The sequence below is a fragment of the Macaca mulatta genome, chromosome 4 (assembly GCF_049350105.2).
Source record: "Macaca mulatta isolate MMU2019108-1 chromosome 4, T2T-MMU8v2.0, whole genome shotgun sequence".
NCBI classification, from domain to species: domain Eukaryota; kingdom Metazoa; phylum Chordata; class Mammalia; order Primates; family Cercopithecidae; genus Macaca; species Macaca mulatta.
In genome coordinates, this window is record NC_133409.1 from 159,425,281 (window position 1) to 159,440,744 (window position 15,464).

Below are 15,464 nucleotides of genomic sequence, written 5' to 3' on the forward strand. Positions count from 1 at the left end.
GAAAGAACTAAGGAATTTTAATCCCCCCCCCACACACACACATTGAGTGAAGAAGCAGGGACAGTGAGTGGTATGGAAAAGTTAGCTGGATTCATCGAAGTTTGATTAAAGGAAAAGGAAAAGTAGAGAAATATTAAACGGAGACTGGAGGGGTTTCCCTCAGTTTCTGTTTCAGCTTTCCTCTAATTGATTTTCCTACTTAATGTGAACTCAGGCAGCTGCAATTTATGTGGAGCATGTTCCTGGATGTGGTGCTGTCAGAGCTGCACACATCTGGTGAGCAGCTTTTGGTTTGGGCTGTGAAAGATGTTCCCAATGTAAGTCCCCAACCCTTATGCACTGACCTTCCTCCCCAACCCTGCAATATGAAAATCGAATACCACAGTGGCTGAGGAGGGTGCAATAATTCTCTGCTGCTTCTTAGTGTAAATCCATCTCCCAGTCTAGTGAAATAGTCCAATCACTGTCGTTCTTTGTAGCCATCATGGTATACTCCAGGAAACTTGACTTTGTATTTTTCTCCTTTTGGAAGGGGAAAGAAAGTGTATTACATAAGGGTACATGTGAGAGTCTCCCTAACTGATAGCCAGTTTAATATCTGTGAAAATGTTGCTTTGTTTGGAAGTGAGAGCTGCAAACAGATAGAAAGTATATGACAGGGAGAATTACTAAAGAAACAATTGGTGAGAACCAGTCTTTCCTTCTGGCTTTTCTTTCAGCGAGAAAGACTGACTTCAGTTAAGTTTCTATCATAGGGCCCTGAGAGAGGCATTCTGCGGGCTTGTCCCTCTAGGGTAAGGATAGGAGAGTGCTTGGGGAGTGAGAACAGAAGCAGCTCTTAGAGACAGAGAGGCCCGAAGACTGAAAATGATTTTCTAACTAGGACATAGAAAGAGACCTAGCTCCCTTCTGCTGAGGTGCTCGGGCTCGTGAATGCTTATAAGGTGCACCTAAAGAGAATGGATCTCCAGGCCTAGGCTTCCAGTGTTGGAAAAATCAACAGTGACATAGATGCAGAGTTATCCTCTGCTAAGGAAATCTTAGCCATTGGGTAATGAGCAACCATGACAGGCAGATGCCAGCGGCCTCTTGCTCATTGTAGGACAAGGTCCACTCCCATTTTTGCTGAGATGCCAGGACAAGAGGAAACGTTCTTAGCACTTGGATGCAATTGAATTTCTCCCCATTGTTGAGACAGGACTTTAGAGTCAAAAATAAGCTTATTTATTATAGAAAATAAGGTAATGTGATTTTGTTTGTACCTGTATGTGGTAGATTAAAATTCATACCCGTTTCCCATGTTTTGAATTTAAACGACAACAGGGAAATGCATACGCAAGCATGGCTCAGGGTCACAGATTAGGTGAAATAATGCTTCCTTGTTGGTGGTTAGGTTCCTGATAATGATTACTTACTCTTGGAAGACTAATGATTATTACCCTTTCATGAATCTCTCATGAAACTATTTGGCGTTCCATACAACGTGCAAGGATTATGAAGGTAAATCAGGCAGAGTCCCTATTAAGGCACTTTCAGACAAGTGAGGCAGACGGATATGTAAATAGAACATTTAAATGTGATGTCATAAAGATATAAATAAAGACTTCAGAGCTCAAAAGTTCTCCTTTTTATTTTAGTTTCTATTGATACTTGAGTTTGAAGTACTTATACATGTTAAATATGTCTGCCTTTTTCTTGGGGCTTAGATTCTATCATTGTGTTATTTTAAAGTATTTTTCTGCTTTTATAAATTTTATGTTGAAATGCTTTCATTATTTTTTGTAAGCTGGTTCTTAGAAAGGGTAGGTAGTATTAGTTTGCTAGGCCTGCCCTGACAAAGTGCCACCCAGTGGCTTGAAGAACAGGCATTTTTTGTCTCACTGATCTAGGGGGGAGAAGTCTGAGATCGAGGCGTCCATAGGGCCATGGTGCCTCTGAAGGCTCTAGGGAAGGATCTGTTCTAGGCTTCTTTTCTAGCTTTTGGTAGTTTCTTGGCTTGTGGCAGCATCCCTCCAACCCTCACATGGCATTCTCCTTATTTTCATGTCTCTGTGTCCAGATTTCCAACTTTTCTCTTGATGTTTTTTAGAATTCTCTCTTTGTCTTTGGCTTTAGACAGTTTGATGATAATGTGCTATGGAGAAAACCCTTTCTGCCTTGTATCTGTTTGGGGCTCTCTGAGCTTCCAGGATCTGGAAGTGTAAATCTCTCACCAGACTTGGGAAATTTTCATCTAAAACTACTACTCGTTTTTTAATAAAAACACCAGTCTTACTTGATTAAGGACTCACCTACTTTACTACGATGTTATTTTAATTAATTATGTCTTCAATGGCCTTATTTGAACTCTTATTCCCAAATAAGTTCACATTCTGAGATGCGGAGGTTAGGATGTCAACATATGAATTTTGTGGAGGGACATGATTCAACCTATAAACAAAATGATCTTTTATTCTCTAGAGAGTTTCTCTGTGAATTGACTCCCCATTGTCCTAAGTGGGCCAACATTCCTGCCATCTTTCTGTATGAGATGCCTACCTAGCATTCTTCACAAAGAGACCTGGTGATGCCCATTCTAGAAAAGGTCTGTAGGTCTGCATTTTTAATTTCCATTCTCCCACTTGTCTGCCTTCTGTGACTCTCAGAGCAACTAAGGGAGACTGCATGAGATAATTCCTGAGTTTTGGGCATCACGAGTTTCAGGGTATGCACTTCAGTGGGCTTGAAATAAAAGGGTTAAATAAAAAGTAAGTGAGACACTGCTCCAGAATGCCTAGTCTCTGATCTGGAGAGGGTAGAGAAGTCAAACACAGGCATAAACACTGGCATTCCAAGGAACACCAAGATCCTTTCACTGATTGTTCTTACACAGATGTACTGCGCTCTGTTATTTTGGGGAAGCTAGTAGGTCACTGTGCAATTATTTACAACTTGCAATATCATTGCATGTTTTAACATTGCAATTGTATTGCACACTAATCCAAGAGCAGAGGATTTGACTTCTCTTTTCTTGTCTCCCGATAATATTTAATAGAATTATTTATAAAATATAAGTGCTCAGTGGTTGCTTATTTAAAAATTTCAGAGCTTGATATCTCACCCAGGTTGTTTCTTGAGGTTCACAGTTTATTTTTAAAATGCTATCAGCAGTGAATGTTCTAGAAGTTAGCATTGTAGCCAGTATGTATAACAAATACATTGAATAGGGATAATTAGAAACATAATTTTATTTTCTGTTTCTTATCCCTTTAAAAATTATTTAAGGTGAAATGGGCAGGTGCATAATTATCTTCTATCTCAGGATGGAAATGTGGGTAAACCACGAGACTACTCTTACCTAGAAAGATCCATAATCACTTTCAGTCACTAAATACAGTGTTGCTTCAGTAAGTAGAATGTGTCCGGGCCAAAATATTAATAAATGCTTTAGTTTTTATTGAAAAGGATTTCTTCCTCTCTGCCAACTTTAGGTTGGTGTTTGCCTGGCCTGGGAAAAGGCCCTGGGGTAGGTTTCTGCCTGCTTCTCACTCTCCTTCTCGCCTCCTCCTGCTTTAGCAAGCAGACATTACAGATGCACCAATGTCAAGTGTGAGAAGAGAGGACTGGGAAAGGAATAGGGCAATCTTACTTGGCTATCTGGTTTTCTTTTCTCTAAGTCTTGTAGATGGCCAAAACTCATCTCTTACCTCTTGGGATGCTGTCATTTGTTGTTGGTGACAGTCACTGCTGGGGACCTTGCATGTCAAGAAGAGTCTTGCCTTGGGAGGCTGCATTTCTATTCCAGTGGTTCCTTTAGTTCTTTCAGCAGCTGTTAGCAACTTAGCACATACGTCTAGACCTCCCGCACACCGTCGCTCTCAGTGATCCTAGTGCACAGGAAGCAAGAGCAGCCCACCTTGTCTTCCTCTCCTTCAAGGTCTACATCTGTCAATTGGGAAACACTTTATCATCTTTTGGTAAATCCAGTGCAATGATCTCTATCCTCTTCCACAACCTGCTTAATTTTCTTGGGCTTAAGCCACTCCCTAAACTTTTTATGACTCTCTCAAAAGCAACGAACACATTTACAGTTTTTCAAGTTGTCCTTTTGAGATGCCCAGAGGCAAAGGAGACTGTGAGTAAGCTCTACTGTCCCTTCTTGGGGTAGGATGTGGACTTTGTTAGCTTATACTTCAATAACAAAGTTGAAGGCCTTACATCATAACTCCTATTACTTGTTTTCTGTTCACAAAGTGTCTTAAAATTTGCTATCATTCTTGAATCTCAGCAACCCTATTAGATAAAAAGACAGGTTATAGCATCCATGGTTGATAGATGGGAAAATTGAGATCTAGAGAGAATAAGTAACTTATGTAAGCACAGGAGGCAGCTAAGTTAAAACAGGGCTTGAGCTAGAGATCGGGTTTTCTGGTTATGTGAAAACAATTACTGGTTGTCAATAGGGATCACACAGTCCTGGGAGGAGGTGAGGGATGTGGGGGAAATGGCAGAATGGGGAAAGGAGATTGTGTAGTTTGGGAGGGGGGGAAGCAAACGTTCTCAGTGTTTGATTTGCTTTTCATTGCGTTAGTGGTATTTCAAATAACTGTGTCTGTGAGACTTTTATATTTTTCAAAAGGAGACATAGATAAATATGAAGGAAAACTACACTCAAAATACACTGCTTCACAGGTTGCCATTGTCTTAACTCAGCTCATCTGGTGTGTCAGGGTTGAGACACTTTGATTTTATGTAATGCACTTTACCAAGATGACATTTATATTGAGATAACGAGTGAATTTCTTATTCCAGTGGAGATTTAAGAATTATCAGCATAAATGACACTTTAAAATTAGAGATAATGAAGACTTTCAGCGTCAAAATCCCTGGGAAGTTGTTTATTCAAAAAGCTAAAGAGCTAACCAAACAAAAATAGACCATAAACCTGAACTCTTACTCCTCCTGCTCCCTCCCACCCTAAGGCCCTCTGATTTTTCTGGTTTATTTTAAGCCCATACAGAACAAAACCCTGGCTGTTCCTTAACAAGTGAGAATGACTTGCCCAGACACACAATAAAACATTTGTGACAAGCGAGCATGCACGCCCTTAATCCAGATCTTGCTCAGCACAAGGTACTCTCTGGCTGCCTGATTCAACAAAGGGCCCTCTGTCCCTGCTCCTCGCGGAGGCTGAATGCCAATTGTCTTAAATCTGATTGCTCCTTGAACCCCAGTCCCCTCGTGGATGCATGAGAGTGCCACCCAGAATGCCAGGACCCATTAGGCTGAGCTGACTGAGGAGATAGCTTTAAATCAGATTTCCCTTATCTTCCTTCTCTAAAAATTGTGGGTGTATCTTTATGCTTGTTTATCTTCTCTCGAAGCCCTTAAGTGTTCCCTCCTCACGGCTCTCCTTACCCAAAGCAGCTGCTTTTTCCACACGGTCAAGCTGCCTTACCTTCGACAAAGATGTCACTAGTCTGAGCCCGCCTTGATTCTGTTAGATATCCATCCTGGGGGCTCACCATTGCATGGTGTACTAAGAAGCAAGTACTCAATAGGAAACAAAATACCTGGCCATAAACAAGTTGAAGAACACTTTGGAGAGGAGAAAAGGGAAAATAAATTGAGAAGGCATTACTGAGAGGCCTTCGTTAAAAGAGAGGAGAGTAAAGATGGCCTTTCGATAAGCCCTTGGTATAACATCCCTCTCAAATCTGAAGTTGTTCACAGCTCATCCTGTACTCCCTTGTTTATTTTAATAAAAACTAGAAGAACTTACTTCCAACTGTGGAAGCAATATGCTTATTGTAAAAAATGTAAAACCAAAAAATACAAAAAACTGAAAACTCCCACAATTTGGGAATATATATGTGTGTGTGTGTGTGTGTGTGTGTGTATGTGTGTGTATATATATATATTTGTTTTGTTTTGTTTTGTTTTGTTTTTTTCGGGGGTAGGGTGGGAACAGAGTCTTGCTCCCTCGCCCAGGCTGGAGTGCAGTGGCAGGATCTCAGCTCACTGCAAGCTCCGCCTCCCAGGTTCACGCCATTCTCCTGCCTCAGCCTCCCGAGTAGCTGGGACTACAGGCGCCCGCCACCACGCCCGGCTAATTTTTTGTATTTTTAGTAGCGACGGGGTTTCACCATGTTAGCCAGGATGGTCTCAGTCTCCTGACCTTGTGATCCGCCTGCCTCGGCCTCCCAAAGTGCTGGGATTACAGGCGTGAGTCACTGCGCCCGGCCGGGAATATATTAAGATGTCCCTCCCTCCCTCCCTCCCTCCCTCCCTCCCTCCCTCCCTCCCTCCCTTCCTTCCCTCCCCCCTCCCCCCTCCCCCCCTCCCCCCTCCCCCTTCCTTCCTTCCTTCCTTCCTTCCTTCCTTCCTTCCTTCCTTCCTTCCTTCCTTCCTCTCTCTCTGTCACACACACACACAGAGTACAGTTTATTTTTTTAGCAATTTATTTTTTCTTTAACAGTATGTTATGAATATGTTTTATTAGTAACAAATATTTTAATATCTGGTTGGAATTCTATGTGGATATATATTTATTTGTTTTGCTGCAAAAGGCTTTATTGTTTCCAACTGGTTCACAGCTTGAGAAAGGGCCTGGAGCTTTTTAAACACCCTGGAGGTACTTAAAAAGCTGCCTAGTGGATGGAGGTCCCAGAAGCCCTGGCACCAGGCGAGGCAGAGAGGCTTCTCAAACGACACGGGCTCCGGAGCCTTACAGTGCTGCTTCATGGGGAGGTTTTGGAAGAGAGACTGGCCCAGTCCAGCCTGTGAAGGGTGGTCAGGTGGTCACCAGTCTTCTTGATGAGTTTTTTCCTCCTCATCTAGGAAATGGCTCTCTCGGAAGTCACCAAAATAGGGTCTGTGCAGGCAGAACCCAGGGCAAGCAGATACAGAAGGACCAGGTTCTGGTTCTTCTCAACAGTCAGGGTTGCTTCCACAGCATCCAGGCTTTTGCACCCCTCATCTTGGGGCACCATCTACGTGTCTTAGAAGAGGGTGCAGCCACTGTGCCGATTTTGCAACTTCAAGAGATACTGGGGCAGTCTCCTATAGTTGATCTCTTTGGATGTCAAAATTATTTAGCTATTCTAATTAGCATTGCAACGGAAATCTTTATTGCTGCATCCCCAATTATTGTGGCAAATAACTAGTAACAGAATTTTTAAGCAATAAACAATGCACCCTTCAAAATGTTTTAATATTTGTTGTGATCTAGAAAATTATTCCTCCTTCATACATACCTGTTTTGTAAAACACTCAGCCTCGTGTTCTTCATGAAGACTACTTTGAATGAACAAAGCTGTTCTTACAACCTCTTGGTCCTGACACAACTTCATCAATTTTTAATCTAAACTATTATGCACTTAGGATATAAATAAAAGAACGCTATTATGTGCTTATGCTAGAATGCGTTCTTGTATTCAACTTACATGTTTATCTCTTTCCACTGTTTCATGATTAGTTCAATGCTATACTCATACTGGGGAGTTAGTAACTCATCTTTCATGCATCTCATTCATTTGGAAAATAACATCCAGATTGCTAATGAAGAAAGTCTTGAGCACGTCATTTAATTTTTAAATTTCCTATATTATGCTTGGAAATGTTTATCTTAAAGGAAGCTAGACAGTGTTTTCTCCACAGAAGAGCCGTTATTCTGGGAATGAGAGAAATTGTCTGGTTATTTGTAAGAGAAGCCTTAAAATTTTGTTTTGTTAAGTTATTTAGCTTTAGGGGAGTTATGATCATTTCTAAATTAAGTTCTTTTCTCAGACTTTTTTTTTCTGCCAGACACTGTGTTTTGCTCTACAATAATCATCATTGATTTCTTAATTGTACTCTTGATTCTTACTTAACAAAATAGGGCAACACATTTGATTGAAATCATTACAACTAGGTTTTCTGTATGTTTATTGTCAATACAAGCTATTTCTCCCTTTTCAATTTGCAGGCTAGGAACAAATAACCCAACACCCTAAGATTGTCATCCACTACCCCCGTCACACACACACACACACACACACACACACACCCACCCACCCACCATCATCATCATCATCATCATCATCATCATCACCATAGGCCTTATCAAGAATGGTTGGCCAATCTTCTACTTTTTCCTTATCCAAATAACTATTTATTCTTCAGGATATACAGAAACAACTCTGAGTAAATATACTTCTAGATCTGAAACACATCTTAAAGTCTTATTTTTCATATTTACTCTTTGGCTAAGTAAACCAAAGAAGTAGAATTGTAGAGCTTCAAGTTAACTAGTAGCAAAGCTTACCTGCCAGAAAGGCAGAGGTTTTGAGCCAATTCTCAATATGTGACTGCTGGATTAAATAAACATATTTATCAAATGTATTAAACATTTGCACAACGGTTTGCTAGTTACTCTTGGATTGAGGTAACAAACATGACAGACTATTGTTGGACCTCACAATAAATGGGACCAGGAAAACTTCTACCAGCATTGGTCATAGCATTATTTTTTATTTTACGCATGTGAAGAGTTATACTCATGAAAACATCATCAGTTCTCACCTGAAAAACCCAAGTTCATACTACCCGGGATGAAGATTGCATTTCCAATCTTAATCTGTGTGAACAAATTTGAATCCAAGCTGATCCACCCATCGATTGCTCTCTTTGCTAAGAAGAGTGGATTTTTCATGGACATGTTCTTGTAGGTATGGCTGACCGTTTTAATTCCCTAACTAGAATGAGCTTTGATCTTTCTTTGCTGCTTCCCCTACAGAACAATAAATATACAGAACAAAACCACTCTGATTTATGTCAGTTCTACAGAGGGAAAGGTAGTATTCATTGTACCTTATTTATAAATTTTAAATAGTAGAAAGCATGTATATCATTTAAAATTCAACCAGGGAGGAAAAATCACTATACGTTATGTGGAATAAGGGATATATTGTAGCGAATGGATCTTACACAACATTGGGAGCTGGTGAAGAAGTTTTTGGAAAGCTGTTGCCTCTACATCTGGTGGCAGGGCTGAAGTCGCTATAGCTCACTAGAGGCAGCAGTGGACACTAACAGCTGGGGTGCAGAAAGGGCAAACTGCTATCCATGAGGACAAAGTGCTACCTGTATCTGTTTCCCACTGTATCCAATCCTGATAGCTAAGGTGACCTCCAGGAGTTAGATGACTGTAGCACATGTGCTTGGTATTTAGGCTAGCCTGAAGGGGGAACTGCAGGAGCTGCAGACTTGAGTGCTGCTCCATAGCAATTAGATGATCAAAAAAATCAGCAACCTTGTACAAGAGCTGCAGTGCAGCTGGTACCCAATCCAGCTTCAGAGCCTACTAACCTCCTTCTCAGTCACTTTTACATTCCAAGTCTCATGTACCTTTCTCTTGTGGTCAACCATAGCCCACATCCATCAGAGACAAGAATTCTAGCAAATGCTATTCCAGCCTAGTTCAGTTGACACAGTACAAAGCCAACAGGCAGCAATAATATTTATAGACTTATTTTCCACTTGGCCTTACACTTCAAATCTGAGAAATTAACATCCTGTTCACTCTAATTCATTCTCTTTCATATGACCATTTCTTTTCGGTATTTTTCATGACTTCAGATCCAAATGTTCTTCTCCATGGTTTTTTTTTTTCTCACCTAATAAATTTCTAATAGTTCTGTAAGAACATCTCAAATATCCCCTACTCTAGGAAATGTTCTCCATCCCCAGAGGCAAGGCTGTTATTGTTGTATTTAATGAAATACCAAGCACCTCGTATTGTGACTAAATATTTATATTAGTGTTTCTTCCACTAAACAAGAAGTTCTCTTATAGTAGGATTGTTAGCCTTCTCATCATTCTGTCCACATTGTGCAACGTATTACATAAAATGTCTATATATTTGACATAAAAGATAACCTGAGTGTATTATGTATGGTAGCGTGAACATAGATGTTCCGTTAATCCCATAGATTTTTTTCAAGATTTACTGCAAGATCATTTAGAAGAAGACCATCTATTACCGTATCTTGAAAAAATACCTTCTGAGACATCAAATGACCAACATAAATTCATCAGAATACTCAATTAGATATGTCGAGGCATGGAAGCAAATGGAAATGGAACCAGCAATATGAGCTGTCCTGGAAGAGGGTGCTCTACCTTCAGCCTACATTCTATTAACTTTTCTAACCCAGATAGCTACGCTAATATTTATGTCCTAGACTCAGATCATATTGTGGTTCATTCTATAGTAATACTTTCAAAAATGCAGTTTAAAGTGTAATTTTTAAGTGCAACATTGGTCTATAAACATAAATTATGCATTTCCATAATAAAGATGAAAAAGTGTTTTGATAAAAGTTTTTCCATGAATCATTACTCCACTAAGAGAAATAGTGTTTACACGGAGCCATCAGTAATTTGTAAAAGATTTATGTTGTCATGTATTTATGTTAGGTCAAAGAACCAAAATGGTGTAGACATATTTTCAACAACAATAACTAATACTAGTTTTCTTTCTTTCACCCCTCTGTTAACTGGAGTTAAACAGGATAAGTAATTGCACTGAACATTCTGATTAATGAATATTTTCTCTGCTGATGAGTGGAGTAAGCATATCTGAAGCTGTTTAGTTCAGAGATCTGATGATGAGGTGTTTGGTTTTGGGGAATTTTTTTTTTTTTTGATGAGGCAGTTCATTAATATTTTTTCTCATTCTCTATTTTTTTCTATTTGCTTTAGCTTCATGAAAGTTCAGAACCAAACTAGGTACTGTATTTCAATAATTAACTTACCTCTGGTTCCTCAAACAAATCTCCCTTGTTTTCCAAATAACTTCATATTTCCCTTTTGTATATTTTATAAACCCATCTGTCTGTCTGTCTATGTATTAATTTGAACTCTATAAGGTTTTCATGTAAAAATGGCCTAATATAAAAGTAATATGACTATTGGCAAATTTACACAGTAAGCATATTTTAGGCCACTTTGATTCTTTCCGAACATAGGTAGGCACAAATCATAATATTTATATATATATATTTAGAGAGAGACCTTATGGATTTCACTTGTCACAAACTAATGTGTGGTACATTGGAATAAAGAAGGACATGGTAATTTTGTTGAAACAAGTAGTAACAACAAAAACCTTGTGTTTATAGTAACATTGGGGAAGGCCACAGAGTCAAAGCATCAAATGCAAAGAGTTCTTTGGAATTATTTGCTAGAAAACGGAAAAGAGTGATGAATGTTGATTCTGTCTTAGCTTTTAATATACGTAACAACAACAAATGTAGTTTTCCTTTTCAGTTTTGTTTTCCATTTAATGGAACTTGCCATTCCATCAAAATGCATTTTCTTGTTACAAAATGCATTTTTTGTCAAACATAAGGTAGCTGCACAATTTATAAGAGATGAAATGTCTAGACTGCCAAAAAAATAAGGAATAATGGCTCAATAATGCAATACAAGTATAAACAATATCTACACTTTGTTCCAATCTTTTTAAAATATGGAAAGACTAAATTTCTAGTAATGTTAATAAAATACATATTTGGAAATATTAAGATGGGTTTAACGAGATTAAATTTCCAACAACCTTAGTAAGACTTGATTATTTCTTGGGGTTGAGTAACACCTACAAGTAAAAATGTAATTTTTAAAAATTTTTCAAATTTATGGTCAAAATAGAATAATACAGATACCACATGACTCTTGCCATATTAATGACAATATAGAATAAAATACAGGAATAATGAAATATATTCCATGGGAATATATGGAATACAGGAAGATGCCACATTATAAAGATGACTGTCTGTCTAAATAAGTTAATATAATCCCAATAACATGCCACCCTTATCTCTGGGAGACAGACAAGTTGAAGTTTACCTGGGAAGTAGGGAAGTGAGAATATCTGGGGAAGCTCTTAAAAAGCAGAAGCTGGCCAGAGGTGGTGGCTCATGCCTGTAATCCCAGCACTTTAGAAGGCTGAGGTGGGTAGATCACTTGAGGTCAGGAGTTCGAGACCAGGCTGACCAACATGGTGAAACCGCATCTTTACTAAATACAAAAAATTAGCTGGGCATGGTGGCAGGCACCTGTAATCCCAGCTACTTGGGACGCTGAGGCAGGAGAATCGCTTGAACCTGGGAGGCAGAGGTTGCAGTGAGCCAAGATTGCACCATTGCACTCCAGCCTAGGCAAAAAAATAAAAATTAAAAAGGAGGAGCTGTTGGTAGGTGAAGAAGAGGAGTTAGACCTACCAGAAATTAAAACATACAATAAAGCCTCTATAATTAAAATAGTTGGGTAATGGTGCAGGATTGGAGGAGCCATTGTAATGGGATACAAAACCCAAAATTTGTATATAAAATATAGTATCATGGTTTTTAAACGATATTCTACAATAAAAAGAACCAGTGCTCCTTGGAGAAAAAGCTTATTCCAGGGCTGGTGCAAGAATGTTACATGAGTATAAAATATTTTGTATGCTAGAAAGTTCTTTATGTTATTCTATTTACTTTGATATGTTTTGGGAATTTCCAATAATAAGCCCTTTTTAGAAAGTAGGATCTTGGAGAAATGGTTGACCATCTAGATGGTTCATCTGGCTTAGCTGTAAAATTATAATTTTATTTTTAAATACAGCCTTTCAAATTAAGGGTTTGCCTTTTGGGGGCAAAGATTTTGAGACAAAGAGAACAAAAGATAATCTATACTTCAAAAATCATATGCTTTTGGTATCATGTATACAGTAATTGGTTAAGTTGAAGATTCTAGGGGATTTTCTTAAGGCATAGAAAAATATATGCATCTATAAGTAATTATGCAGTTCTTGATAGAATAAAAATGCCAGTAACACAATATTAGAGGAGCATGTATCATGAGTTGATTTTTCAGTAACAGAGATGAGCATGTGCTGCATTGTCTATAATGTTTAGCTAGGAAACAGTGGGATATACTAATGAAACTTTTTACCAGAGTTTTTGGTGAAGATCTGTAAGTGACGGAAAGAGATCCATTGATCTGTAGGAGAATCAAAACCCATTCACACACTCTGAAGTTTCACAGAAACTACGTTTCATTATCACGGATGTGGAAAGGTCTAATATGTCAAGAAAAACACAAGTGATCTCTGAATGTTACATTTATAGATAATCAAATATAATTGCAGTTATATAAGTGATTAGGCAAGATAAGTTAGATGTTAAATATTTGCCTGTTCACATAAGTGAACCATAGTAGGTAAAGCAAATTGATCAAAAAGTACCAAAAAAGCATCTACAATGACTTGAGAAAAAAAAAAAAAAAAAAGAAAAAGATACTATTTTTTAAAGAGAAACTTTACTAACTGAACTTAATTAAGTCTTTGACGATGAATTTCATTAAAAAGATATCTTTCAGACATTGATGACCACATATCATAGGGTTGTTAAAAATTCTCTTGCAAGAGAAAGTTTCGGTAATAGAGAAGATAAAATGATACATTTTTCTACATTTTGCCTTTTAGACCTGCCACTGCCATGTCACTACTAGCTTGCAATTTGAAGATCCGTCAGCCCATGCTAACTAGTGGTATGACAGCTGAAAGTGATTTATTTGCAGAGACTCTGTGAACTGAAATTTACCTTTGCACACCCCCTTCAATGATTGCTTGACTCCCCATAACGGAACAATTCTGGTATTTTCTGTGTTCCAATTCTGATCTGAATCCAAGTCCTCTGGTAATGAAACAGCAAGGCAATTCCTAAGCGAACAGTTCACATTACAGAACTCGGCAATCCATCCAAGTGTGCTGTGTCAGTTAAAGGCTGCTCCTTTAAACCGGGGCTCCTTTTTCAATGGCTTTTCTAAGATCCCAGAAAGTGAGTGAAGATATTTTAGCACATAAGCTGCACAAGGTGATTACTAAGGTTGGCTTTAGCTCCAAAAGTATTTTTTCCTTAGGAAATCCAGCTTTCTCAAGATATCAGGAAGTCTGGTCGTGTTAATATTTCTTTTTCTTTATTTTTTTTTTTTTTGTATAATTGGAGAATTTATACTAGGTCTCCATAGTTTTATACTTGGGAAGTAAGAGATCCTGAATTTCTATCTGCTTTTTGAAATGCAAATTTATATGTCAGGTGATAAATTCTACCCCAAGGGTCTTGGTTCTAGCTCTAAAGAATACCTGGATGGAAAGGTCGAATATTATTAATAAGTTGAACTTGTTTAAGTATAAGAGAGAAACAAAATGAAAAACTAGAAAATAAAGGGAATTTAATAGGACATAAATTAAGGGAGATGCATATGAAAGTAATGAAAAAAAGTAAGAAAAAAGGGGGTGATGTTTCCAAATACAATACTGGTAATTATGTGTTAAGAGATATGGGTCACATGGAATAAGTTATTTCCTGACTCTGACCCCTCAGGGCCCATCTTACAAATATTAACTAATAAGCTAGGTGTATCACAGGTGATTGTCACTCCATCGCCATCTGTCTAGGTTGCCTGGGGGAAGCCTGTGTTTATGCATGCTGTCCCAACATAATTATTAATCACATACCCTGTCATTCTTAAAAGCATCTTTTTAATCCATTATATGGTTAGTCTGGGCATGCTGTGTCGCTTTTATTTAGAGTGTGTATCTGTGTGAAAGAATAGATCTTATAATATTCTCAAAATTTCATTTTATCTTACTGTTTGATTTTATTAGATTTCACATGTTTTTGCTATCCTATCAATCTTCATGAACGAATGGCCCTGGTAGGACGGGGCCTGGAGTCTGTAACACCGGAAATCTCTGTTTCTTAGCACTTTCAACATTGACCGTGGTTCTGAGCAACTGTCAGTGTGGATTGACCTACTCCTCAATTTGCCTTGGGAACATACAATAAAGCCTCTATAATTAATATCGTAAAGGCACACTTAATCCTTCCTTTTCACAAATCTTGAAGTTAACAAATAATTTATTGAGCATCTGTTATGTTGCAGGTATAATGCTGAAGAGACTTGAGAGTATAGAAGTAACAATTTTCTTTTCGAAGAAACAAATGAAACCAAAACAAAGTTGAGAGATTTTTTTCACACTCAGTAGATGGTAGTAAACCAGGAAGGTAATACAGATCCTCTGTTCTCTATTAAAAGACACAGCAGACTCAGCACAAGAGGTAGGCGGGGGCCATGCTCTGCAGTTGGGCAAGTGCTAGTGAAATCAGCGGTGTATTTAGAATGGAAGAGCTGTGTTAGAACGGGCATGCACAGGAGAGGCAGAAAAAGGAACATGTGAAGGCAGCTACAAATTTAGTTTACCAGTAAGGACTTTTGAGGTGTTTTTCCCACAGATGCCACCACCGAAGACTCAATGAAAGCAGAGGTTTTGATTCCTACCATATCCCCATCCAACCTCACCTATTTGTCTTGAGCAAAATACAGGCAGACCTTGAATAATTACAGTGGACTGTTTGAACTTAATCTGTGACTCCAGTCACAGCTGTTGTTCC